The sequence below is a fragment of the Macaca fascicularis genome, chromosome 4 (assembly GCF_037993035.2).
Source record: "Macaca fascicularis isolate 582-1 chromosome 4, T2T-MFA8v1.1".
Classification (NCBI taxonomy): Eukaryota; Metazoa; Chordata; class Mammalia; order Primates; family Cercopithecidae; genus Macaca; species Macaca fascicularis.
The window spans coordinates 84186974-84209153 of NC_088378.1; the positions used below are offsets into that span (position 1 = coordinate 84186974).

Here is a 22180-nt window from a genome sequence, read left to right on the forward strand (position 1 = left end):
GTGGCCAAAAAATGCCAATGACATGTTTACATCCTAATCTCTGCAACCCATAAATATGTTATGTCACATGGCACAAGAGAATTAAGGTTACAGTTGGAATTAGGTTTGCTAATCAGAGATTATATCGGATCATTTGGGAGTGCAAGATGTAATCACAATCACTTTAAAGGGGAAAGAGGGAGGCAGCAGTGTCAGAAGCAGGGCAAGACTTGATTGACCATTGCTGGTTTTGAAGATGAAAGGGATTCAGGAGCCACTAAATGTGGGAAGCTTCTAGAAGCTGAAAAGGGCAAGGAAATAGATTCTCCCCTAGAACTTCCAGGAAAGAATGTAGCTCTGATGACCCTGATTCTAGCTCAGTGAGAGCCACGCTGGTCTGTTAATCTCCAGAACTCAACAATATTAACAAAGTTGTACTAAGTCAATAAGGGGTTTGCGACAATTTGCTACAGCAGCAATAGGAAGCTAACACAGTGGGTACTAATTTAGCCCATTCAGTGACAAAAGAACCAGTCACCCTCCATAGAGGGGTTCTGGGGACTTGCTCACTATTCCCATGGCCTAAACGTCATCTTTGAAGAAAAGAAGTGGTTCCAGACACAGTGGAGAGAAGAAAGCAGAAATGTAAGAACATCTGTTAGTCTCCTTGGGAGTTTAAAAAAAAAAGTCACTTTATTTTTTTTGCCTATTATAATGTAGTAACTTGTGTAGCCTTTTTGATTTACGTATTATTCTCAATATGGACAATATATTGTTTTCATTCTGTATAATCCAAGAAGGATGAATATTAAAACATTACTAAAATAATATTTAAAGCTGATTGTTCTAGCTTCAGTGTTCCACTTACCTTTCAGACATTCAGAAATGCTAGACTTCCAGTTTTTATGCTTTAGTTTACCAGACGTAACTATCGGGAAAGATGTTAAGAGTACAATGCTGGGCTCTATTGCCCGAGAAACTAAAAAGCAAAAATCCAACTCAGGGTCTTTTTCCCTCCACTTTTATATGAAGGGTACATCTTCTCTCCTTAGGGATATCTTGAATTATTTCCTTTTATATTATCTTAAAGAAATTCATTTTTAGGAAAAATCATACTCTAAGTAGAAAAAGAATAGCTGAGCCATGACTACATGTAAAATCTTGGAAGAGCCAGAGATGCCACTGACTGTTCTTATCTTAATACCAACATTAGAATGAAGTAAGCATAAGGCATCAAAGCCTAAACACCAAGCTTCAACCATTCAGGAAGAGGCTCATTTTGTGGTAATTTATAGGGAGAAATAATTGATGAAAAAGGGTGGCAGTTTTAAAACTGAAGCGTTAATCAAAATGGGGGAAAATAACCTCCCGGTGGAGGTGTATCTGGCATTGCTAACAAACACCTCCACAGCTCTGATTTTCCTTGTGGTGATCTCTGAGCACTATGCCCGGACAGCTGAACAAAAGTAGATGGCAATAATTAGATTCTGATGAGTGAAGGACCCACACGAGGACCAGTGTTTCTGGAGGAGTTAATGAAAGGAGAGGAAATCACCAGATTTTACAAAGGATATAAAATGGACACAGAGCCTCCAAGAGTTTTCTAAACAACTGACTTCTTCCTACTCACCTAACAGTGCATGCAGAAGGGGAAAATACCTAGCACACGGGAAATTGATCACAACTGGAGGATTTTAATATGCCCACACTTCCAGTAGTAAGATTCAGGGTCACCCAGAGCTATTATTCAAAGTCAGTATCAGACCATTTAATTTTCTGCTTCAGTTCCTTTCTGCTTCTCCCCCTCCCACCCCAGCCTAATGGCCATACACCATCTTCTCTTTTTTGCTGTCCTTCTGCCTCTTTTAAGCACTGTTTGTGCTCTGAATGGAGTTTTATGACTGACATCTTCAGGTTCTGTATCTATTCTCCTTAATGAAACCCTGGTTATAGTGAGTGCTAATAGCTCAACAAGCATTTTATAGCCCCTTTAAGGAAAATGTGTAGAGTAGACGTGGATGTACTTAGCACTCAGCTTGGTAAATAGAAAATGGGACATGGGCAGCGCCGTTAGAGCTGTGAATGATTTGTGGTGACTTTCATGTCAGCTGTTTTTCTCTTTTATCCCTTACTGGAAGCCCCAGAATGCATTTTAAGTTAATTCCAAAAGCTAAGTCTGAAACAAATTGTATAGTGACAGGTGAAAAATGTAAGTGGAAAAATGCTGCCAGGGGCTATATAGTATGCCAACGTGTTAATCCACTTGGAAAAAAGGCAGTGTAACATGTCTGGAGATATACCCGTTTCCCTTTAAATGCTTGGGCACTTCTCGGTTCACTTCTCTTGATAATCATATCCTGATTCATTCGATATTACAATTGCTTTATAAACTCCATTCACCATTTTCTCTTACTTTACCCACATTCATTTCCAAGTTATGAGACTCATTTCTTTTCTGTAATTTCTTTTGCTTTTCCATTGATTCTGTTTCTGTTTTAGCATCTGTATCTAAGGATCAAACTTGTTCATTTAGAGGTGAACAGACACAGGTATATGCAGTAACTGAACTAATAACACAACCAGATGTTCCTGCTATTAGTTCAGCAGCTGTCTCTTGCTCCATTCATCCTGGTGGGAAAACTAATAAACCTTACAAGTTGAAAAAAAAAAAAATAGAAAGGGAAAAAAAGAGAAGAATGAACGTGCTTTTAGAGCTACTATTCTGTGAAGAGATTGAATAAAGAATGGTTGAGTATCAAAGAATCATCCATTTATATAAAATCTGCTGGTTCTCAATTTCAAGGACAAGGTGACACCTAAAAGGGAACTGGTTGTATGCTCCTCAGATGCAGAGCCACTCTCAGAATTCTAAACTTTCGGGGGGCTTTTCAGTCCTGTGAGTAGCTTTTCAATTGCAAACAATGGACTCATTTCAACACAAATCACGAAAGAACATGACTTTGAAGTAAGTAGTTAGTCCCATGATATATCTATCATTTCGTATCAAGTAAAACTCAGCTAAGGACAAGCATCCAAGTACAGATGTCAACTAATGAAGAACAAATTGAGATTGTGAGCCTCACGGTCAAGATTATATTTAAAATGATGACATCAATGTGTTAAATTAGGATGGTTTAGGCTACTTGGATTTTTTTTTAATGACAAATTTAGGATTATTCCTTAGCACTATACTATTTCTATAGCAACTATAGAGTATGTTAATGCACATTTGAATCAAAGCAATTATTTATTTGGCATGTTAACATCATAACTGACTAATAACTACCATTTATTGAAAGCCTAATAATTAACTCTCACAAAAACCTGATGAGGTGGGTGTCCCCATCTCCATTTTACAAAAGAAGAAACTGTGACTCAGAAAGTTGAAATAACTGGGACTCGGTCACAGAAGAGTAAGTGGCAGGGCTGGGATTCCAACCTAATTCTCAAATATTCAAGAGCCTGTGTTCCCTCGCTTCTGCTATTGGACCTCCCAGTAGAGTATTGTTAAGTGTAGAATTGTGTCTCCCAAAAGAAGATATGTCAGAGTATAATATTTAGTACCTCATTTGGTGAGCTTATTTAAACATCATCCCTTTAAAGAGATCATCAAATTAAGATGAGGTCATTAGCTAGGGCTGTAATCCAGCATAGTGTCTTCACGATATAAGGACAAGACAGGTCCACAGGGAGAATGCCACGTGAAGATGAAGGCAGAGGTTGGAATGACGTATCTCTGAGCTGATGAACTCCACGGATTCTCCCCAGCAGCCCTCAGAAGAAACCAAAGCTACTAACACCTTGATCTCAGACTCTAGCTCCAGAATTGTGAAACAATACATTGTTGCTTAAACCACCCAGTTTTTGGTACTTTGTTATAGAAGCCCTATGTAACTAATATATAAACATAAATATATTATGTAAAATATAAATATATATAATATGAAATATAGGGTAATGTGTTCTTTATATTAGTTATTTTTACTTATACAGCACATATTTTCTATTATTTTTCTTCTACTAAACTTGTGAGTTTTAGAAATTAATGTGTCATTAATGATAGACTGGATAAAGAAAATGTGGCACATATACACCATGAAATACTATGCAGTCATAAAAAAGGATGAGTTCATGTCCTTTGCAGGGACATGGATGAAGCTCGAAATCATCATTCTCATCAAACTAACACAAGGACAGAAAACCAAACACCACATGTTCTCACTCATAAGTGGGAGTTGAACAATGAGAACACATGGACACAGGGAGGGGAACATCACACACTGGGACCTTTCAGGGGTAGGGGACTAGGCGAGGGTTAGCATTAGGAGAAATACCTAATGTAGATGATGGGTTGATGGGTGCAGCAAGCCACCATGGCATGTGTATACCTATGTAACGAACCTGCATGTCCTGTACATGTATCCTAGAACTTAAAGTATAATAAAAAAAGAAATTACTGTGTCAATTAAAAATCTAAAGAAAGAAAGAAACTAAGAAAAAAGTGAATAAAACATAGAAACACAAGGAAAGAATGAAACATAACAAAGACCAATTAGTTGGAGTAACTCTAATAGCTCTGGGATATGAACTCCACCTTCCTCCCACTGAAAAATTACAGCAATGCAAGTACAGAAGTTGATTTCTTGGTCAGTAACTGTACCACGTAGGTGGAAAGGTCAACAGAGCAAGCCTTTCTCCATGCACTCATTTGGGGTACCAGATTGATAAAGGCTCTGCTCTCCTCAGTCTGTGGACTTCTAAGATGGATCTGGCATTAGCTAGAGAGAAAAATAGAATGGAGGAGTGCTCGTGGAAGGTTTGCTGAGGCTAGACCTGGAAGTGTAGCACATCACTTCCACTTACATTCTAGTTATCAGACCTCCCTTAATTGAAAGGGAGCTCTGGATGTGCTGTTTGTGTGTCCTGGAAGAAGAGGAGAACATGGATTTTGGTGAACAGATAGCTGTTTCTGATACAAACAAGCAGGCACTTGGTCGTTCCTAGAAATCCAAATTCATTTCCCTAGCCTATTCCATCTCACTTGCTCCTAGGTGACAGAGCTTTCCCTCCCTCCTCAAACCCTACCATTTCCCTCCCAGGTCTTATTTTGTGCTGATGATTTTGTTTCCTACCACCATAAATTCCACTGCCATATCTGCCAACTGATCAGGCTCCCTGCCCACACACTCAGGCTTCAATCTGTTATTCTGGATGATCTCCCCAAAACTCTAAGACAAACCTTCTGGTTCTCCCTTCACGTAGCTACAACCCATCGCTTCCTTCCCACTCAATTACATGATTCCAATAATTGTCTCTTTTCACTACAGACTTATCAAATTTTTCCCCTCTGTGGAATCATACCCATCATCAATCAAACATAAAATAACTCCCACTAAAAGATCCATTTAATGCCTCATTTTCCACTTCCCTTTACAGGAGTGCTCGGAAGAGTTGCTTGTTTTGCAAAATCCTAATCCATTTTATCCACCCACTTTTAAATTTACTCTAATAATTCTTACCACTGTACAGCGATAGCACTCATCAAAGCAAAAAAAAAAAAAAAAAAAAAAAAAAAAAAAAAAAAAAAGACCTTGCATTCCTATTAGCAATAGTCAAATCTCAGTCCTTGTCTTACTTAGTAGTATTTGACACACTTCATTAGCATTTGAAATGCTTTTTTTTAACTTGATTTCTAGAATGACACCTGCTGACTCTCCACCTCCTTAGTTACTCCTCATCTGCCCTCTAAATGTCAGAGAGCTGTGTCTAAATTCTTATTCCCTTATTTCTCCTCTATCTAAATAGTATGTCCTAGTCTCATGACTTTAAATTCATCCACACACTGATATTTTTCAAATTTATGTTTCTAGCTCAGGACACCTCTCTGAACTTCAAGTTCACATATTTAACTGCCTGCTTGGCATTTTCAACTGGAAATCTAATTGAATCTCAAACTTAACACGTCTAAAAATGAATTCCTAGTTCTCATCATTCGCCAAACAGACAAACAAGCATTCCTTGTTTCACAATCTTCATCTCAGTAAATGAGAAGCCCATTCTTCCAATTGCTTGGGCCAAAGAGGAGTCTGATTTTTCTTATTCTTATCCTATGTTTGGGAAATCTTATTGGTTCTACCTTCAAAATACATGCAGAACTTTTTCTCACCACTACTACTTTACCACCCCAAATCTAAGCTGTCATTATCTCCCACTCACCTGTATTACTAAAAGACCTTCCTAATTGCTTTCCCTATTTCTAACAGCAATCTGTTCTGAAAGGAGCAGCCAGAGTAATCCACTTAAAATGTAAGTCAGATCATGGCACTTCTCTGCTTCAAAGTTCCACACTGCCTTCAAATCTCACTGATATGAACAATTAGTCATTATACAAGCTAACAAGAGCCTCATGCTCTACACACATGGTGTATCTATACCATTCTCTGATCTCATCTCCCACTCTCGCACATGCTCGACTCAGGCTATGTAGCCTTATTCTGAATCCTCGAACAGGAACATTCCAAGTAGGCTCCTGCATCAAGTATTTGCACTTGCTGATTCCTTAGCCTGGAATTCTTTTCCCCAGACACCTACATGGCTTGTGCCTGAATTTCTTTAAGGTTTCTACTCAAATGTCACCTTTCAGTGAGGCTTCTTTAACCTCCCTATACAAATATAAATTCTCAACCACACCAGTATTCTTTACATCTTCCATCTTGCTTTCTATTTCACTGTAGCACTTATTTTTTACCACCTGAGATACCATATATTTTTATATATTACCCCCAAAAGCATGGACCATGTCTTTTTCTTTAACTTCTAGTTTCCATGACAACTATGTGACACAATGACAATAGCTATAGTCTTCAACAAACTTTTGATAGAATCTCTATGATGAAATTCACAATTTATACCTTTTCATTTTAGACCACACTTCTGGAAGGTGTGGTTACTGGGAGGAGGAAGCAAGAAGTTGCAACAGTAACAAGTAGTAAGCACAGAATTTACTGGAAGACAGAATTAAGCTATCAGTAATAAGATACAATATAAAAAATTCAGCCTTTAAAATTGAGTTTATTGTATAAAGAAATATTATTTATCCATAATAAATGACAATCTCTTGTAATTAATTGTGAGCAAATTAAAATCTTAACATAGAATGCAATTTTATAACAATCAAGATCTCCTTTTAGAACAAATGATAATCAATGAAACCCCAAATTTTCTCTACAGATAAGTTTTAATTATTAATATTGCAATATAATATACATTTTACTTCCCATAATTAAAGAAAACTCACTTGCAATAAAATGATTTTATTTGTAAAAGTATTTTTAATATAGAAACACACCTATTACATAACATTAAACTTGCTATAATGATTGTCACTGAATATGATTCACATTAACAAAATATTACACAGAAATGTAAAGTGAAGCCTTTTTAAGCAATCAAAAATTGTATGTAGTGCAAAGTCTAATTTAAAGTCTGAAAATTCCAAAAACCAGAACGCCTCTTCTCCTCCAGAGGATCATAACTACTCACCAGCAAGGGAACAAAACTGGACAGAGAATGAGTTTGATGAATTGACAGAAGTAGGCTTCAGAAGGTAAGTAATAACAAACTCCTCCAAGCTAAAGGGGCATGTTCTAACCCAATGAAAGGAAGCTAAGAACCTTGAAAAAAGTTAGACAAGTTGCTAACTAGAATAACCATTTTAGAGAAGAACATAAAGAACATAAATGACCTAATGGAGCTGAAAAACACAGAACAAGAACTTTGTGAAGCACACACAAGTATCAATAGCTCAATCGATCAAGCAGAAGAAAGGATATCAGAGATTGAAGATGAAGTCAATGAAATAAAGTGAGAAGACAAGCTTAGAGAAAGCAAGAGGTGAAAAACGATTCAGGGACAACCTTTCAAAAATCTCGTTCTGATCCATAATTGGTCATATGAGTGGCAAAATAGAATGTTGCTTTCTGTATATTTAGTTGACTATGATAGTTTTATAATAGTTATCTCTAAGGTCCAGTATAGGTCTGTGTGATCTAAAAGCTCTTTAATAAAGTCAAAATGCAATGAGTTTTTGGAGGAGAGAGAAACACAGAAAAGCCAATATCCAAATTTGGGATGTGCTTGGAAGAATGAGGTAGGATTTTAACAGGTAGCAACGAGACAGAATATTTCATGAAAAGGAACACTCTGCATAATTATTCAATGACACTGAAGAATGGAGTATGACAGTAACCAAAAGAGCATGGTACTGATACAAAAACAGACATAGATCAATATAACAGAATAGAGAAGCCAGACATAAAGCTGCACACCTACAACCAACCAATCTTCATCAAGGTTGACAAAAACAAGCAATCAATCAAGAAAAGACTTCCTATTCAATAAATGCTGCTGGGTAACTGGCTAATCATATGCAGAAAATGAAACTGGACACCTACCTATTGTTGTTAGGGTGGCAGAGATCCAAGTTACCTCGAGTTACCAGCAGTGTATCTGTACAGGTCCACAGCAAATTCAGCTCTTTGCCTCCTCCCAAGACAGAATTCAACGGAGGGGCATAAAGCAGAAAAAGAGGCCGAGGGAAGTTTCAGAGCAGGAATGAAAGTTTATTAAAAAGCTTTAGAACAGTAAAGAAAAGAAGGAAAGAAAAGAAAACAAGGAAAGAACAGCTTGGAAGAGGGCCAAGAGGGTGACTTGATAAACTAAGCGCCAAGCTTGACCTTTTGTCTTGGGGGTTTATATGTTGGCATACTTCCGGGATCTTGCATTACCTCTTCCCACTCCTGAGACCTTATTGGGAAGTTGCTGATCAGTTTCAGGTGTTTCCTATCTAGTAGGAGGCCGTCTTTCCCTGGCACAAGCTGTGACCAATTATTACTTTAGAGAAACAGTTAACAACCACCTGACCATCACGTCATGGTTGCCCAACACTCCTGGTGTGTGTGTAGCGGGAGCCCTCTCCCGTCCAGGTCGTATCTAACTATCTACCCACTATAACATCATCATATACTAAAATTAATGCAAGATGGATTAAAGACTTAAATGTAAGACCTAAAACCATTAAAAAAAAAATCCTGTGAAGTACCCTTCTGGATATGAGCCTTGACAAACAATTTGTAGTTAATTTTATGGGCAGTGAGATTTACTGAATAGAAGTAAATATTCACAGATTTTCTTTGGAAAATAGAATTTTAAAACATGTGTCCAACTCACACATTTTTATTTCTATTTTCCTAGAAGAAATGATTAGCGAATTTGCTCACAAACTAGGTGCTAAACGTGATGTTATAGAAGAATACTAGGAGTAATCCCTGACCTCAAGTAGTTTGTAATCTAGTTAGGGAACAAGCTACAAATATATGATTGATTAAAGAAAGAGTTAAAAATACAAGGCATTTTTATACAGATACAAATCTTCTATACAATTAATTGGCGAGGATATTAAGTGTCTCTAAATATTATGTTTTAGAGGAAACATTCTAGAAAAGCTTTAAAATAGCAGATGGTCCCAATCTTGCTGTATATTTTAAATTATTCTAGAATTTTTTGATAACCAGAACCATAAGAAGATAACTTTAACTTAGTTAACTTCCATTTCCATTCACTTTCATAAGTGAAGTGATCAAAAAAAAGAAATAAACTAATATTGTCACATTTCAACTGTTTGGAATTGTATCAAAGTTACTGAACTTAATATTCATGACAATATAATAGGCAAGGTATACCCATTTTTCATTTTAAACAACTGAGGTTTGGACTGATTGAGTTATTTATCACTGATGACGCAGATGGAAAATGCAAGGATTCAAAATCAGGTCAGATGCTGAAGCCCTTTTTTTGAAGGGAAAGGAGGCCAAAAATACATATTTGAATGTAGTTTCTGCTACATGGGTCTTTGCAGCAGCAGATAAGAGGAGATTTGATTTTAGCTGATGTAATGTAACTCCACAAAAAGCCTCAGTAACTTTGCTCTAAAATCTTCCCCTTTGTAGCAAATAATATTTACATGTGTACAATGCTAACTACATTTTCCAACCCATAGGAAAAGTAAATTTTATAGTATTACACAACTCATATTAGAAATAATTTCATTTATTGTGTATTAAGAACATCGTAAAGCCCGCATTTGTTCTTTGTATGTTATAGTTGTAACTTTTGGAGTTTAGATATCTGCCAAAGCATTTATTTTTATTTCCCAAATGTAATTTTACTATAGTATTTCAGCATTTGTGAGTTTCATATACTTTAAAGTTGCTTAGTTTGATGCTATCTGTGGAATAACTTTCCACTTCAAAACATATCAATCTGTCTTCAGTTTTATCATCTGGCTACTTATCAGTGCTGTTTTAATAATGTTAGTGTTTAACTCTGTACATTCATTTTACTCTAAACAGTGTCTTCCAATTCCAAGTTTTTCTTCTATTTACCAATTTCCTTCTATTTAGAAAAAAAAAATTGAAACTTAGTAAAAGTCAAAACCCTTTTAGTACAATGTGTTTTTGCACATAATAACTAAGGTAAGTGGGAATAGGGGACTGAAAAATAATTTTTTTGCTTGTTATAATTTTTTTGCTTGTTATACATTTATATAGATGTGTGAAATATAGATACCATAATTTAATATGAGGGGAAAAAGAAACCAGATTTTCTTTGCAGCTTGTTTGTTTAATATCCCCAGAGCAACTCAGGTAGCTTGCACTCTGACTTTCAGACAATTATAACAATGGTACTATACTTCCAGAAGCAAAGGCAAAAACAATAAACATCCATTACAATTGCTCCTCCTTCAAAGTTTCCTTTTTTGGTAAAAATCAATTGCACAATAAAAGCAAGAACTATTTCAGAAAGCCAATAAGCTGGAAACACCGTTCCGAGGCTCTCTGGGTGTCTTTAGCATTAGAATCCTACTTTCTTCACGTAGTGATGGTAGTACTTAGGTTTCAAAGTTGTAGTGAGCATTAGAGGTAATATCTGTAAAGTATCTGACACAAAAGCCAGCTTGTGGCAGATATTCATGTAGCATCCACTATTACTCTTTGCCTTAATAGCCTATATATTATTATGGACGAATAGGTCCTGCTACTTCAACTTAGGTTGACAATATAGGGCATTTCTTTTACTGCTTAATTTTAGGACTCCTTGACTGGCCAATCCACATCAAAAGGAAGGCTAGGGCTTTCCTGATGCCTTTACCCCAGGGAGACATAAAAGCAAGTGCACGTATCACCACCACCACCAGCCAGAGGCCCCCAGGTTAGATTACTCATCTAAGTACTTGACCCTGGACTCCTCATCATCCAAAGGATACTAGTTACTGCTGCTAGATTAGCAATAGATGCTTTCTCCCCCATAGCTGCTGCTATTGCCAGCACATAGCAACACCATGTTCCAGAATGGCTATACACCTGCAACAGCTGCCCTGGGGTGAAGAGTGAGGGTGAGGCCAGAATGAGCCTGTCATCAGAACTTAATTCAGCCAAGGAGAGCGCTAAGGCAAAAAAGCTGTTTGAGGTATGCAATGACACATCCTATGTGATAATGATAGTGAGAGTGGGGCACCACTAATTCCACCTCAAACAGTGACAACCCAGTGATAATCACATAGTTGATAAAATAAAAGCCAGTCTCTTTATCTGCTTGTATTAATTGATTCTTAAAAATAATAATTGCTTCTTAAAAATAATAATGTTTGGCAAACAATATGATTTGCTCATCAGTATACATGATGGAAAGATCAGAAACTCCAGAGTCAGCACCAATTGGAACCTGGCTCAGTTGTGCCTGGCTGCATGACCTTGGACAAATAGCCTGACTTTTTTGAACTTTATTTTTCTAAAAATGTATAAAATGTGTAAAATTGGAATTGGATGTGTATTTACACACATACACACACACATATATACGCATATATATGTGTGTGTTATAAATATAATTCCTGCCTCACAAGTCTTCCATAAGTAATAACTCTTATAATATATTGTTATTTTTTCCAAGAAGCAGTTCTTTTTCTCTGAAAAATTGATATAATAACATCTATTGTAAAGCATGTTATGAGGATTACTGTTATAAACCAGCTGGAAAATAGGTAATACTCAACAAATGGTAAATATGCATATATTGGGGATAGAGGAGAAATAATTTAAACAGTAATTTAAAAAAATTAAAGGCTGTATCAGAGTTCCTGTAGCTTCACTCCTTCATAATATAAAACAGTGCTCTTCAGTAGAAATATAATGCAAGTCACACATCTAATTTTAAATTTTCTAGTGGCTACATTAACAAAAATATAAACAGATAAAATTAATTTAATTATATAGCTTATTTAAACCAGTATAGATTAAGAGTGAGGATAAGGCCTAACCAAAAATATTTATTTTAATATAAGCAATATAAAATATTATTTGTGAGATAGTTTATTTTTTTCCCAAAAAATTACCAAAATCTGATGTGTATTTTACACATAGAATACACATCAATTTAGAGAAGCTATACTTCAAGTTCTTTTTTTTTTTTTTTTTTTTTCCGCGGGGGGACAGTCTTATTCTGTTGCCCAGGCTGGAGTGCAGTGGTGCTATCTTGGCTCACTGCAACCTCCATTTCCTGGTTCAAGCAATTCTCGTGCCTCAGTCTCCTGAGTAGCTGAGACTACAGGCACATACCACAATACCTGGCTATTTAAAAAAAAAAATAAAAAATTTTAGTAGAGATGGGGGTTTTACCATGTTGGCCAGGCTGGTCTCAAACTCCTGCCATCAGTTGATCCACCCACCTTGGCCTCCCAATGTGCTGAGGTTACAGGCTTGAACCACCACATCTGGCCATACTTCAAGTTCTTACTGTGCTAGTGGCTACAAAATTGAAGAGCACAGATATTGTCACTTAACATTCATCTAAACATTCAGCTCCAGAATCAAGCCTGTCCTCAGATAAGAGAAATTTGGAATCCCAGGTTAAATGTCTCAGTGTCTTAGTATAGTCAGTCTTCTTGTTAGATTGGTTTTTGCCCTGTCTCCAATTCTAACAAGTTCCTTTTGCTCAGATATCACCTTGTACCTCAGTCTGCCAGGACTGCAGGGCTTGCCAGAGTAGAAGGCAGCAGAGCTGAGCCATAGTCCCACTGCTGAACTACTCACCACCTCCCTTGACTCTCTATAAATCCTTTCACTACCAGATAATGGTTCAGATGCACTCCCTATATATCTCTATCCTGTGTAAGAGCCCACCTCAGGGATATTTTCTTAAAGATAAGCATCACATCCTGATCTATAAATGGACACTGTCTTATAACAAGAAAGGATACAATAACCATGTAGTCAGAGAGCACAAGGGAAGACTGTAAAAATAGTACAAAGGAGGACTACAACACAAGTACAACATGATGGTGGGGGGTGGTTTCAAAACACTGTAAGGGTAGAATTCCAACAGCTCTCCTGTAAACTGAATAACTATAGTCTTGCTTCAGACATAGACAAACCAGAATGCATGGTTAAGATTTAGAAATGATGGCAAGAGAGATAAAATAAGCCTGGGAACACTGGCAGACTAGTGAAAAGGTAGAGCCCCCATGCATGCATGTCCAGAGAGGTTGAGAATTGCTCAACACCAGAGGCTGTCACTCACATAGACTCTAATACAAATGGCATCTGATAGAGTTGTGCAGTACACAACCAGTACACTTGTAAGTGGCAGCCCTCTGAGGAGTCAGATGAAGAGAATTAAATTGTTCTACATATAGCAAAGTAAAACTAATTTATTTGGGGAAGGTGGGATATTGAAGAATAAGAAGTGGTGAGGGAATCCACCCAAAGACTTTTGTCAGCATTGGAAAATGACAGATTTGGACAGTGGCCTCTGTAGGGTGATGCGATGTAGGAAAGGATTATGCAGGAAAGGAAAAATGAAATACAGGGTATAAATCAAGATAGAGTAAAAGCAGAGAATTGAAATGTAGACGACTAGGCAAAATGTAAATCCCTCTGTAATCCTCAAAGATATTGTGGTAGAGTCTGGGTTTCTCAATATAAGCAAGATGTGGGTTTGAGTGTGTTCTAATTAAACATTAAATATTCAGATTCCTTGAGCAAACTAGAGGCTCAAGCAGATGATCTCTTGGACTAGTCGACCAATCATACATTGGTTGACCATTAGCTATGGAGACTTAACAAGCATTTGCAGAATAAATGAATTATGGTCTGGATTGGACAATTGACTTCCAAACTTGGCTGCTTATTAGAATTATCTAGAAAACTTCTTAAAAATAGATATATTTGCCAGGACTGTGGAGATTCTAAAAATGTAGGTAGGGGCTGAGCTCTAAAATTTGTACTTTTAAAAGATTCTCAAGTATTTCTGAATCAATGGATCTACTTGGGAACAGCTGGGCCCAGGTGCAATTCAAGAATCTTTTTTCCCTGAGGCTCCGTGTCTCTAAGTAAAGTCAGATCACCACAGGCAGCACTGAGAGTAGTTGGTATAACCCATAATGCTTCAAAGACGTCCTGGGAGAATTAGCTGCCTCAGTCCATTCTCAGAGATCACACAAGTATCTTCACTACAGATATTGGTATAACAACGTGGAAAAACCCAGGATTTTTGTCTGGCTGGTCCCTAAAGTAAAAGTTGAACGAGATCCAAAGTCAACCTCCTAAGCATTCAGTAAAAAAGTAGATGTGGTTACCTAAGAAAATATTTCCACTATCAATTTTTATTGATTAATAAAAGAATAGCCTATGTTCGAATATGTCTTATACATTGCAGAACAAAAGAAGAGTTTCATGTCCTTTTATATTTTACATTTTTTCTGCTTCTCAAGAAGAGGAAAAGCTAGATATAATAGAAAACATTCTCAACTATTTCTACAATTTTCTTTGTGAAATGAAAGATGAATAAATACATTTTATTTAGGTCTATTTATCCCTCTGAGTTTAAACTAATCCTGAAAGGTTTGAGCAAAGAGTCAGCAACGCTAATGTGCTGGACCAACAGGTGATTTTAATTTACTTGCTATAAATTGTTGAGAGGGACCGATGCTAACTCCGTTCTCATTAATTCATCTACAGTTTCCTTTCCTGGGGTGAAAGTTGCAGATTGCACAGATAGGATTCAGAATGAAAGGCTGAATGGAGCAGAAAATAGAATGTCAGCTTTTTGTTGACACTATTGGGATGCTCTCCCATTGGATCCCACACGTCAAAAATCCTTCAGTCTACAGAAATCATAAAATAATATTGAGAAAATTTATGTGGTTTCCAACATTTTCCCAGCTGAAGAAAGATAAAATTTATTAGCTCTTTCTTGAATGTTTATAAATAGCTAAACATTATTCTGAAATCTGCAAAGCTTAAAATATAAACTGCCTCATAGTATGAAATAGATGTCAACAACAATATGTTCCATCAAGCTGCCCATGTCTACTAATCTTTGCTAGCAAGAATTTATTTCATAAACAATTATTTATTTCCTATTATATTCAGGATACTGTATTATTTACTACTGGGGAAAAGAATCAATATACTACACTTTCTATCAGGCTCAAGCACCCCAAAAGAGTTAATATCCTGAAGAAAACACAGAAAATTTGTGTTTTGTCACGAATTCATGTCACATAAAAAGCAGTCTTAGGTGTATGTGCTACCCAAGTTGGAAGTAGAGAATCCATTCTAAGAGACAGGAGAATTGTAAGGTTTAAAGAAGTGTGCAGCTTTAGAGTTCATGAAGAAAAACGCCAGTGCTGCTAAATGTAAGATCATAGTTAGCCATACTACACCACTGGTAAAATACCATGCATTAAAAACCATGCTAATTGCTGTCCTAAGTCCTCAACTCCAGTGTCTATCTCAACAGAACATATCCTTGTTATCTGCTTGCCCAAACTGAAGGAATATTCTTTAGGGATTATGAACAAGGACCAGTGTGTTAGAGAGACTGAGTTTAAATCTTGGCGTTGCTTCTTACTAGTTACGTGACACTGCTCAAGCTTACCCTCTCTGAACTTTAGTCTCCCATTTCTAAAACGGAGATAATAATAACTACTCTAAAAGTTGAGCTCTAGATGAAATGATGACTCTAATATATCTGCACAGACTCTGGTAATCAATTGGGTAATCAACCAGTATACAGTGGCTAGTCTTCCCATTATAGGTGTTTTTACCAGGTTTTCCATGTTTATGCCAACCTGTTCCTGCCAAGCACCAGAGTAAGTTCTCAGCTTCAACCAAATCTTTATTTCTAGCCTTGACACAGGAGCATTGGTCTCCATCCTTGCCCTGGTAGCTATGATCATAACCTTTGCTCCAGAGATATTCTGATTTCAATACTAGTTATGAATCCACATCTTTTGTGCAAACTCTGCTGCAGTGATAACCATCCCCAGACTGTCAGGGCTAATCAAAGAAGTCTGTGTTGCCATAACAATTACAATGTAAAAGGAAATAAAACGTTAGAATCAGTAAAGAAAGAGTTGACAAGTCAGTTTGGGATATATAAAGAAGGCTTCTTGGAGGCAATGGCATTAAAACTTTCTTTCATATGGCTCAGTTAGAAGAACTGTACATCCAGGACACAGGTAGTGATATTAGCAAAGGTGCTAAAGCATAAACATATGAAACATGCCATTAGAAGTAGGTGGTACCATCTGTTTTGTTCAGAAACAGTCTTTTGAAAACACAGTCCTTAATCCTTTACCAGAAACCTTTGAGATCAGATATGTTTTAGAGTTCGGAATTTTTCAGATTTTAGAAAGGGAATTCCGTTCACATGCTATATATTAAAACACACCTTGTGGGATCTAGGCAGCACCTAGTAATCAAATAAGTGGTATTTCTATAGCAACATGCAAGTTATTCACACTAAGTGACAGACATAAAAACAAATAGTCTCATATCACTGACATCAGGCTCGACCACTAAATGAATTATGAAAGAACACTGAGTGTTCAGAACTTTTGAGATTTCTGAACTGTGGATAAATTATTTTGGGGCTTGCAGAGGGAGACGCAGCATGAAAGATGAGTTAGGAGCATATCATAAGAGGCCTGAACACCTGGCTAGGGAGTCAGCTTTTGTTCAGAAGCTGATTGAGCATCCCAACAAATAACTTTGCACATTCACTTTTTCGTGATTTTAGTGTCTTTTTTGAAAAGGTAATTGCTATTTCTACGTCTTAATACGTAAACTTTTTCTCTTAGGTTTTTCGGTAATGGGTTAATCTATCAATTGAGTCCCTCTTTTTCTTCTGTGACATGCAACAGAACTACCCTAAACTGTAGCTTAACTGTAACTCTTTGTACTATTATTTTTCAATTTACCTATAGTAAAATTGATTCCTTGTAGTATAGGCCAGTTTTATGTGTTTTAGCACATGTAGAGATTGGTATAACTATGGTAATGAGGATACAAAACAGCTCCATCATCCCCTGAAGTCTCCCTAGTGTTCTGACTGTATTTTAAACTAAGCATCATTAGGAATCATGTGAGGGGTCCACATTCTTGTCCCCTTGTATCCCTCTGTAACACAGAATAATGGTGGTTGTGAATTCCAGCTAGAATTGACAGGTGGTGCCTGGATGCATGTGATCACTGTTCATTTAATGTAGTGAGGCCATTTCCTAAAGCTTGCCATCCACCGGGTCATGAGTTATTCAAAAGTTTACAGGAATTAAATTTTTTTGCATCAATCCCCATTGATTTTTTTGAAATACTAATGTAGTTTTGTTTAGGTGGAACTTCCCATGTGATTCTTCTAGCTCCCTAGGTTTGTTTCTATGTAGCTTCCCCATCACACTTTCCTAACCATGTACATTTTACCCTCAGATACAGCCTCTACACGGGAATAATTGATTTGGATTCAAACCATGCAATTAAAATAAGTAACACATTCTTTTAGGGTGAGGGGATGTTTAATCTACACCTTAAGTTGTCAGGTAAGTAGGATAAATGTTATCTGTATTAAAGACATGAAATGGATGCGTGATTGCTCTATGGGTCTGCAGATACAAGAGAAAAAGTCAAACATGGAAATAGTGAGCTGCTTGATGCTGTGCCTTAGCTGTTTAAGGTTTCAAATCACTTAGAAATCAAATAAAGGGCCTCATTTGTGCATTCCTAAATTTATTGTGCTCTAGTCTCACACATTTCAGTTCCAAGACTGCTCTTTGCCAGTCTGGTTCATCTTTGCAGCTCGTTTCTCTCATCACATATAGTGCGCATTTTAGGAAATTGGTTAAATATAAACTTTAGAAACAAAGGTGCCCAGCTCAACCTTGTGAAGTTTTGGGAAATACAAACAATTAAAACAAAAGTACAACTTAGAAGCTCCAGTCCAAAAAAAAAAGTGTGAGAATTTGGAAAGATTAAACACTTTCCTCCTTTATATAAATAGGTTCAGGCTTCAGAGTACTCGCTTTTCTTTTCTGATGTAGTTAAAAATAAATCAAGGAAGAAAACGTTCAGTGAATTTTTGAATTTCTGTGGGAGGGTTTGTGAAGGAGTTCTTTCATGGAAGGACAGCTGAAAGGTAGGCAGAGTTTGAATGAACTTATCTCTGATAAGTTGACAAGGTTTTATTTCCCCAAAGCAGGACAAAATGATACCAGAACTGTGTGTTCTCTACCAGTGGAGTTCTTGTCATAGATTTTGTTGTAACAGAAAGAACACATATTTTATAGGTTGTGAAATTATCCAGTTTTACCTCTACAAGGCAACTGGGAGAGGAGTTTACAGGTGGAAGGGATACCATAAATGAATACTGAACTGGAAGCCACACAATTAATTCAATAATTGTTTTTTATGAAGTGCTTGCTGAAATGACTGCTAGATTAAATGAGCCCCAGTAGTGCAGTAGAGTTAGCAATGTCATCTCTAACAAGGGGAAGAATGTAAATCTTATAACAGTGTACAGATGTTTGTATTGAGTATCACTAATCCAAAAGTTCCGACAAAATGAGGCCACCTTAGAATTGTACAATGGCAGTCTCTGCATAGCAACAGCTCCCTACGAATACTAAATCCTCATTAATCCCTTTGGAATTCATTGCAATGACACTAATCATGTCGAGCTCATTGGGTATTAATATAAATGTTGTATGTAACCCCATGGGAATCCAGAACAAAACTCCTCAAATATCCTGTATCCATTCTCCATAACAACAAAAATTGAATTGCAGCCTAAGTGCCTGATTATGGTGAATAACTATTTCATTCATTTTAATAGCACTGATTGAATTCAATTCATTTATACCAATGTAGGTGCAACATGTGAACAAGACATGATTAGCAATTCATCATCTTTCAGTGGACTTCAGAAAACAAAATAATTCAACACTAATTCCAAGTCAAGCCCCTGCTTATGCTGTCCTCCCTTCTAAAGCACCAGAATAATACTTATGGCAATACGATACACGGCAAGGGGTCTTTCAGAGGAGACTCTGAGCATGTAAAACAAGAAAGACGCATTGTTCCTTCAGTGATAAAACTTACCTTGAATCTTAGTCCTGCAAGTGACTGGGAATGGCCTTCCCCAGAGCTCCTATAAGCCCTGCCCAATGGTTGTCCACAGCTGAAATAATTGCCTTTCTTTTCTTTGGGCTGCCCTGAGATTCCTGAGCATAGTGGAGTAACTCAAGACAACTTAGGGGTAAAGTCTTTAAGAAGTAGAGAAGATTCACAAAGAGAAATATGGAGAAAGAAAGCAACTTTCCCACATCATGTGCAGGAGCAGTACCTCAGAGAAGCTGTAATCTGCCGAAAATCTTTTGAGGAGACTGGATTTTGAAAACCTCAATTATGTTATGGTCTCCAGTCATATTTGCACAGCTATTGCAGATAACAGCTATATCATCCCAGCCACCCTCTGTGGAAAAAAATCTCAAATGCCCACTATGCTGCATTTAGGGATATTAACTTGTTGCAGTCAACCTTGCTAAAGAGAATTCTCTAAATTCCTTGATTTGACTTCAATAAATTTTGACTGAGGCAAGAGATCTATTCCACAGTAAGCATCTTGACCAATGCACCGCTTAAATTTACAGATTTATCTCAACACAAAAGTAGAGAAGTGTTATATAAGAGCCCTGACAGGAAAGTGGATACGGGAAGTCTGAGTCACAGAAGACAGGCCGAAAGCACTCTATTAGATTGATAAAATGAACTGAAATCTCTGGGTGGACACTTTTGCACTGCACCCACAATATTATTCTTGATTTGCTAGGAAGAAAGCAATTTATTCTGTCACTTTCTGGGGACTTAGAGCTAATTGGCCTTTCATAGTTATGTGATTCTGCAAATGAGCATAAAAGTGAGAGCTGACAAAAATTCAAACAGGAAATCTGAATCTGCCTATTTTCATAAGTATCTTATAATGGTTTGTAGAAAGGGACGAGATTTTGATTAGAATAGCAAATTTCTTCATGCAAAGGGAAGTGCTCCAAATTACCCATCACTGTAACAAACAGAAAAATTGCTCTTCATTCAGGCTCCTGGATGAAAGAAAACAAATGTTCTTTTCTGACTCCCACCCAAGCCAGTCCCCTCCAGACTATCCATGCAGCCAGTCAGCACTGTCATTGGTGGACATTCCTCAGAGGGTATGACCTCTTCTAGCTCACCAGTTCTTTTTTGCTTTTCTACCCCAATCCACTAGAAAAGACATGCATAATACATCACATCTTAGAGAGCAACGAGACAGTGTGTCTACAAATGCAACAGCAGGATAAAAGAAATACAAAGAAAAATAACTGAAACCTCCATACAACCTTAATAGAAAAGAAGCTGGAAAAGATTAAGTTCAACATACAAAAAAAAAATTTTAAAAATCTTTAAGGCCTGCAAGGAATGTTAAGGTATTTTCACAGTGTCTGGCACAGATGACAGAATGAACATCATGGAGGGAAATGGAAGAAAAGCAAACAAAAGAAAACAGGAAGCACTATTTCTCATGCACAAAATATACAGGGTGAATTTGCTGAGGCAAACAGACTGCAGTCATTAACGAAATTGAATTGAGCCAGACTCAAGTTTGCCTTTCAGATTTTTTGGATTAAAGTAAATTTCACCTTCCCATGCCCCACGCCCCCTCCCACCCCACCCTTCCCTCTCCCTTCCCTTCTTTTCTTTTTCTCTCCCTTTCCTGGCCCTCCTCTCTCCTCCTATTCCCTCCTCTCCCCTTTCTTCTCCTCCTCTTCTATTCCCTCTTCTCCTCCCTTCCCTTCCCCACCCCTCCCCCTCTCTGTTCTCTCTCTCTCTCTCTCTCTCTCTCTCTCTCGCTCTCGCTCTCGCTCTCGCTCTGACTAACCACCTGCTCTATCCCTAGCTATCCACGTGGCAAAATTTACCTGAAAAGCTGTAGGTCAAGCAGGCCAATCTGGAATTTGCACTATGTGGTCATACATTTTGTAGAACTTTACAACCCTGGGTAAAAACTTACGTTTCAAAAAAGCAGCTCTCCTGACTGCCACTTCTTTTGCCATATTGAGGCACTAAATCTCCTTTTTTCCCTGAGCTTGAGCTTTCAAAGTTATTTTCCACTCTGATGATTACAGACAGCTCGACAGACAAAGAAAAAGGGGATTTTAAAATAGGTAGTCACTACTAATATGTACTTTGCTCCTTTTGACCAGGAAAAAGAAGCCTGGGTGTCATTTCGCCATTTCTTAATCGTCAATGTCAAAAAAAAAGGAAAAGAAAAGAAAACCACTTCTGGGAATGCAGACATAAAAATGCATTTATACTGAATATATCGGCAAGAAAATAAGGTGATAAATCTTGCTCACAAATAGTGCCCTGTGTTTCTCCAGGAAAATGGGGGATTAAAACAAGAGAGTGATTATAATCACAAAGTTTTGAATTTGTTATAAGAATTAAAAATGAGAAATACGTTTAAAATAAGCTTCCTGTTACAGAATGTATGTTCTGAGAATTGATTCACAGTCAATAGCTCAAAATCATCCCTTGCAGAACCTTCAGCCTCTGGCAGCTCTTCTGTGTTCTAAAAGATCTACTTCTCCATTGGTTTCCATTGTTGTATTTTAAATTGCGGGTCTGCTACTTCTGTCTCTTTCTTTCTTCACTTTACATCAGGCTTGTCATATTTAAAGATCTAAAAATTCCCCCAAAATAAAGTTAAAGTGTATTTTATATTATCTTATTTGAGGCTATCACAGGGATATGTTGACCTCGGGTGATTTTAAATG

The 22180-nt window shown here is 37.1% G+C and overlaps 1 long non-coding RNA gene across 1 annotated transcript; it reads left to right on the forward strand.

Annotated features, from left to right (window-relative positions):
• The first annotated feature begins 166 nt into the window (after window positions 1–166).
• On the forward strand, window positions 167–21800 carry LOC135970414 (uncharacterized). The gene is made up of 3 exons (XR_010586092.1): window positions 167–624; window positions 17805–17914; window positions 21608–21800. It is a non-coding gene; the product is annotated as an uncharacterized lncRNA (long non-coding RNA).
• The last annotated feature ends 380 nt before the right edge of the window (window positions 21801–22180 follow it).